Source organism: Halictus rubicundus, unplaced genomic scaffold (genome assembly GCF_050948215.1).
Source record: "Halictus rubicundus isolate RS-2024b unplaced genomic scaffold, iyHalRubi1_principal scaffold0203, whole genome shotgun sequence".
Classification (NCBI taxonomy): domain Eukaryota; kingdom Metazoa; phylum Arthropoda; class Insecta; order Hymenoptera; family Halictidae; genus Halictus; species Halictus rubicundus.
The window spans coordinates 409,812-417,109 of NW_027488744.1; the positions used below are offsets into that span (position 1 = coordinate 409,812).

A 7,298-nucleotide genomic window follows, 5' to 3' on the forward strand; every position below is an offset into this window, starting at 1 on the left:
GCACTTCCCGAAGGATCGAGGTAATAAAACCGAGAGAGAACCGTTACTCGATCTCTTTCTGGAAACCCGAGTCAGCTGTGCGTTACGTAATAAGAGACAAATTTCGAGATCGTTTGCTTATCAGTCATTTATTATATTTCTTCAACCGTTGAGACAAACTGAAACTTTACAGTGAGAAAATACAGTTAATTTATTGCAAATCTGCCTTCCATTCAATTCATTCATACAGTCCGCTTTCTCCACTTTCACTCAGCATACTTTCATACCATTCCAAATACACACTCATCCACAATCCTTTAATTTTCCTCGCGAGTTTAGTTGCATTCTTCTTAGTTTCCCGCGAATCTTTCCAAGCAGGGAAAGATACGAAACAGAAATAAAAATGATATAAAATTCAATTATCATAACAAGACTGTTATAAAATAAAAAAAAATATTCAAATCTTAAAATAATGTGCAACGAGACGTATGTGTCTCGTTGCGAGCGAGTTTGTACCTTGGCCCGCACCAATCACCGGCTAGGACCAGCCGCGTGCCAATCCGCGAATCCAGCCCGGGCGCGGACCAATCGGCGTGTGCCGAAGATTCGCGAACGAGCACACGAGGTCCGCGTTCGGGCTATAAAGATCGCGACGAAACCACCCGAGAGCGGAGTTGGTCTGGAGCAGCTCTCGGGCGAACACCCGAGCCCAGATCCTCTCGCAGACGCGCAGAATCGTGCTAGCCTCGGTTTACTATCGGGCGAACACGCCGAAGCGCTGGGATCGGCCGAGGCTTGCGTGGGTTTACGTCCCATACGTCGAAACCGAGACCGCGATCAGGTTCTGGGAGGCAGTCGATCGACGGCCTGCTCTTTTCAGAGCACCGTAGTTTCGACACTCCGGACCGTCATCCCCACTCCTCGGACCCGTTCCCGCATCCCGCGCTCCCGTCCGAGATTCCGCGTCGCGCTCCAGACGTTCAGTCTCCAACCGACCGCAGCAGCGTGTGGAGCTCGTCTCACGGTATACTACCGGGGACGAGCGACCTCGCCGGTTTCGAGTCGTAGGCATTAGGTCTACGTCTGTGCCTACGAACTCGGGCCGCGGCCGCGCGGGGACGACAGACAGAGCGTTCCGCGAATCTCGCACCTCCTCTCGACCGCGTGAAGAGAGTCGGGTAGGTTCGGGACCGCGCCGAGAGCGCCCGAACGCCGTGCCAACGCCAAGCGAGCCCGGCTCGCCCCGCTCTCCGCGCACCGTACCAAACCGGATTCCGGCTTTTCCGCCGCCGTCCGCCGACGAACGGCGTCTACCGCGATACTCCGGACCACCGCGACCTGTACCGGAACCGGAGATACCGACGCTCCGGGCATAGGATAGGGATAAGTCGCGTATTAGTTATTAAGCCCGTTAGATTTAGGTACCGCGTAAGATAGGGTTAAGTTCGATCGTAGGATAGGTCCGCGCCGTTACTGGGTGTCCACGCTCACGGTTCATTGTTTTGTTTTGCTTCTTTATCACCAGGCCGGACGAGAGACAGGCCCCCGTCGAGACTCCGGCGCCGGACCCACGGGGAATCCGGCCTCCGGCAATATTTAAAATAAAGTATAGTTATTTTCTTTCCCTTAAACCGAGCATTTTCATTTAACCACCTCGTTCCCCTCCCCAAAGAACCCTGGTCGCTGAGCCAATCCGGGGAGGGCTCGCACGCCTCGCGGCGCTTCCCGCGACGAGGCGTGTACCGTTACAAATGGAAATAAAACCATCGAATGGAAAATAAGGTGTAGGGATGCTTAAGAAGAGTTTAATTAATATATATTATATAATGTAGGTCATAGGTTATTAACAATATATTTATTTATTTATTTTTGCTATGCTTCCTCTTATCAGCGGACACGGACAGCACACCACTCTTGAAGTTTCTGCTTCCTACAAACAAAAAGGGCCTTACATTAGGACGTGATATGGATATGTGTTCTGTTCTCATTGTACAATCGATATAATTCGAAGAAAAAAAATTTTTTAAATTCTAGGATAATGTATATACTCACTTTGCCATTTCCACTTATGAGATGAAATGTCTTCAATTATAACTACCCAGTTAACCAAATGCCCACTCGACCAAATCGAGTGGAATGTGTGCTGCACACATTGCGAGCATAAGACTTATGTATTTTGTACCAAACCCTGCTCGAAGCTGAATTTGGTCCTCATGTGATCTGATTTTGGTACTGAAATTTATCGCCAAATTCCTAGTCGAATGCGGATACAGATGGATTTCACAATCCATGCGAAGTCTCCACGTAAAATTCCATGCGGAATCATGTGGTCTTTTCGAGCCAAACTGTGCCTTCGATATAGAGGGCAGGTCCGTCGCATTAAGAACGGACGTAACCTTGTTCTAACAGTAAATATCGGTAAAAATTGAAGTAAATCTTCCTGTGTAGGGTGGGAAAAGGTATTTTATATAAGTTTCAATGCGTAATAAAGATAAAGTGATGCGTAAACACCACAATGTGTCGTGAAAGACAAAGTGCCGTGTTGTGGAAGGCGAAGAGCGTACGTGCGAGAAAGAGAGAGAGAGAGAACGAGCGCGAAGACTGTGCATGCGAGAGAGAGAGCGCGAAGAGTGTGCGAGAAAGAGAGAGCACGAGGAGTGTGCGAGAGAGAGAGAGAGAAAAGAGCGCGAAGAGTGTGCGTGCGAGAGGAAGTGGATTCGAAGAAGATTGAAAGAAGGATTTGGAAAGGGATGACGGAATATTTTTAATATCTATTAATTTTTTATATAATTGAATTTATTTTTTAACTCTTACAATTAGGATAATACAATATAATTTTAAATTAGCACTAAATAATGCTGTTTGGAGCACTGAAAAGTGCTGTTTGTTGCTTTTTTTTATTTTTTATTTTTATTATTTAAAGTGGAGGGAGGTTGAATGCTTTACGCACAACTTCTCAGGGCCATTCCAACCCCGAGAAAGTGTGGGACTCCCCAAGCGATCGCCCCCCCTTTCAGAGGGGCAATGTGATGGCGAGGATTTACCCACTAAAACTCCTCCCTCCACTTGCGCCCCCGGTTACTGCTGTTGTCCCTGCTCCCAGGGATTGGGTGGTCTCATACTGTTGGTCGGTTTCTTGTGCCAGACCCTTTCTTTCCTCGCTTTCAGCACCACTCGCATCGAATCCTGATATTCGAGGCGGGTGGGCCTTGCAAAAGCTCTGCTTTCGCAAGCTGCATCTGCAACATTAATTTACAAAGATTATTATGCGGTCATATTAATGTTAATGTATTAAAGTATTTATGTAATGTATTAAGTAATAAATAATTCTTACCGAAAAGGGCCCGCACAATCTTTGTGAGATACAATGGTTGGCGGCTCTCCTTGCCAAACCACGTATAAAATTGTAAGAGACTGTCTGTGAGAGACTCTCTAAAAGAGGCACTCAGTGCCTCTTTTAAATTAGAGCCACCCAAATAGGCAAAGTAGTCAACCTAAAAAATAATATATCATTAATATATACACTCACACGTGCGCGCGCACATAGCAGTGGAATAAATGCATACACTTATCACATTATTGTACTGCTCGTCTGAGCAGTTTTCAAAATTGTCTACATCTTCCCTCGTTTGAAGAGGTAGACAATCCGGCTTTCGCCCATAATGCCTTGGTCTATCCTTCCTGCTTAGTAGTCTACAAAGAAAAAGTAAATTTTGTTAATTCTTATTAAGTATTGCCATCATACTACTGTAGTTTCAATTTGTTAAATTACATACTTATCTATTTTTTGGTTCATGTGGTCCATCCTTTTTACTAGGTCATTGTAATGCCAGATAGTGAGTTCTCCGGGGGGATGCATGGTATAGGATGGTGTAGGTGGTGGTATAGGAGGTTGTGGTGGTATAGGATGAGGATGCGGATAAATCTATCGGGGACGTTGATGAAGGTACAGGTGTTACAGGTGCATGTGAGGGATTGGAAAGCAATCCCCCCGTTGTTCCCCGTTGTTCTGGCGAATTTGCTTCTAGAAGCTGTAGTAGCTCCTCATCGGAGCCGACGGGAGTAGGCGACCTAATGATGCGGCGTTTCCGTCGCTGTGGTGCCTCTTCCGACGAGGTGGTTTGGTACCTCGCCGGTTTATGAATCGTCCTCCCTGGTCGGCGGTCTCGAATCTCAAAAACATATCAAAAATAATATAATGACATACCGATAATATATATAATATTTTAGATTAATTATATCATAGAGGAGACTGAAACTCACCGATTCCATTGTCTTTGAAATGCCTTCCATTGCTGCTTTCGGAATGTTGCATTCACGAATGCACAATAGCGAATAACCGTAGCGATTTTCATTTTTCTGCATGCGGTCGTTTTAAAACAAATGACATTCATATTTCGCGCCAACTGTGCGCATGCCCTTAAGGATATAACACAATAATACGCGTAAATATTAATGCACACTTTTATAATTTAATTAATTTAATTCTAAATTTTTAATTTTAATTCATTAATTTCTTTAAACGCTATAATGTCTATAACTTTTAATTTATGATGCGCGTATGTTAGGTGTTGCGCGTTACGCGATCATGCGCAGTGCAGTTTGCGACACCAGACCGGGAATAACACCTCTCACGACGAAGGTGTCGGTGATTCGATACGCGCTCTGATTCCGTCTTGTTTGATAGTGATTCCTTTGTTAGTTAATTACAAATTATTATGTTCGTGAATTAACTCTAAAGCAGTGAATACTGGATGAGCAGTGGATTCGAAGGAAGGAAGGATAGAAGCAGAGAAAACGCCAGATAAGTATTGCCACGTGGTATTGTTAACAATACACGTAACAAATTATTATATATTTTGTATATTCTTTATTCAGTTTTCTTTTACACCCATGGATCGAGTTTTGAAGAAGTCGGTTTCGCGAAAACCGTATAATCAATTAAGCCCTAGGCAGAAACGAAATATTCGGCGCGAAATAACCTTAAATTTGAGGAAGTATTCACGTGACAATGAATTACAAAGTCCCCCTAATGTTGATAATCTGCAGGACATTCCCAGCACGTCTTCTTTATCCGTGCCTGTCAGTAATAATAATAATGAAAGTCTGCTTAATATTCCCACCACATCTTCATTCACGCATGATCTACCTCTTCTACCTCTTCATGCGATGATGTGGTTTGGGAGTCCGCTGGTACTGTTTCAGAAGTCTCATTTCGTGATCGTTTGGCATCTTGCTTTGTGGACAATAATTTAACGCACACTCAGGGGAACAACATCTTATCTCTTCTACGTACCCATTCGTGTTTTTCTAGTTTGCCGAAAGATATAAGAACGCTCATTGGCACACCTTGTACCAGTGTGGTCACCTCTGTGGTAGAACCAGGAGAGTATGTTCATTTTGATGTAGAGTTGAAAATCGTTAAACAGTCATCTCAATGTTCTTCAGTAATTCCTGAAAAGTTGCAATTGGATTTTCATGTGGACGGATGTAGTTTAGATAATTCCAATACAATTCAAATTTGGCCTATTCAAGTCAGAATTGTAAATATCTTAAATAGTAAACCCATTGTAGTAGAGATTTATAAAGGCACCCAAAAACCCAAGCATTGTAACAGTTATCTTCAAAAATTTGTCTCTGACATAAACTTGATAATGTCAAATGGAGGCATTACGTTCCACGAGAAAAAAATTCCAGTCGTATTAAGGTGATTTATTGCTGATGCACCAGCTCGAGCCTTTATACTTCATCACATAGGCCATATGTCTCATCGACCTTATTCGAAGTTCAAAGTTTGTGGTACATAGGAAAGAGGTCGTCAGGTTTTCAATGGTATTACACATCGTTTACGAAGTGATGAAGAATATACCAGGTGTTCCGATGAGGATCATCATAAAGATGGTCAAAGTCCATTAGCTTTGATGCCAATAGGAATGGTATCACAGGTGCCATTCGAGTATATGCATCTCGTATGTCTAGGTGTCATTAAAAAATTGTTATCTGCCTGGGTGTGTGGCAAATATTCCCCATTTTCAAAATTATCTTCTCGACAAATTTTCACAATCTCAGAGAGAATGAGAAGGATCAATAAATATTGTCCATCCGAGTTTGCAAGGCGTCCTAGATCAATAGATTTATTTTCCAAATTTAAAGCAATAGAATTTCGGCAATTTCTTTTGTATACTGTCCAGTTGTCACCTATGGAGTACTGAAGGATAATGTATATCGACACTTCTTGTTTCTGCACAGTGCCATAAGAATAATGGTTTCACAGGTTTTTGTTAGCAAATATTTAAAGATTGCAGAAGGAGCTTTGCAACAATTTGTTCGTCGTTGTGAAAAGTTCTATGGCCCAACTTTTAATTCTTATAATGTCCACGGTCTTCTCCACTTGGCGGCTGACGTCAGACGTTTTGGTACATTAGATTCATTTTCAGCTTTCCCGTATGAAAGCAACATGTCCATTTTTAGAAAATATTGCAGAAAGCCAGGACAACCCCTTCAACAATTTTCTAATAGAATGAAAGTATTCTGTCGTGACCTTTGTCCGAGATCACTCCGAGGCCACGTATCGTGCCAAAGGGTGAACTTATGTGGGAATGATCGCATCAGCTGTGAAGGCCATCAGCTGACCGGGTCGTTGCCCTCGCGTCAAAAACAAGCGTCGCGCACCCGATCGTCGAATGCCGGACGTCTTTTGAAAAAACGCGACGATACGGTCGGAACCACGGAAACGCGATAAACGACAGTTCGACGAAAACGCGATCAACGGTAGGATCTCGGGAAAAACGATTAACGATTACGATTACGATTTACGGCTTATGTTTAAAGGACCACGAATGCGGATATGTTTTATTGTTCTTCTCACGCGATATTCTTGTAATCTTTCGACATTTCTATAAATAAAGGGCAGATACTTTTTACCTATAAAAATCCTGTTCCTACAATTGGGGGCTCGTCCGGGATAATCAGCGACCGGTGAATAAGTGTCGGAAAGTACAGTACATCGCGAAACGGTATCGGGATTAGAGTCGCGAGTGTGTGCCAGTTCGAGACGAGATGGACGACCGAACGCTACAAGGCCTCACCACGGTACAACTGAAGGAGATCCTGAGGAGGCGCGTGCTGTCCACGAGCGGTACGAAGAACGAGCTAGTGGCAAGGCTTCTGGAGCACGGAATTGGAGAGGACGACGTCTTCGGGCCGTGCGACCCGTCGGGCACCGGAGACAGCAAATCTACGCCGACGCCCGATGTGCATACGCCAGCCACCGAAATGCAACTCCTGCAGCTTCGGCTCGGGCTGTTGGAAAGGGAGAA

The 7,298-nt window shown here is 44.1% G+C and overlaps 1 pseudogene; it reads left to right on the forward strand.

Annotated features, from left to right (window-relative positions):
* Nucleotides 1-3,892: 3,892 nt before the first annotated feature.
* LOC143363977 (uncharacterized) lies at nucleotides 3,893-6,191 on the forward strand (annotated as a pseudogene).
* The last annotated feature ends 1,107 nt before the right edge of the window (nucleotides 6,192-7,298 follow it).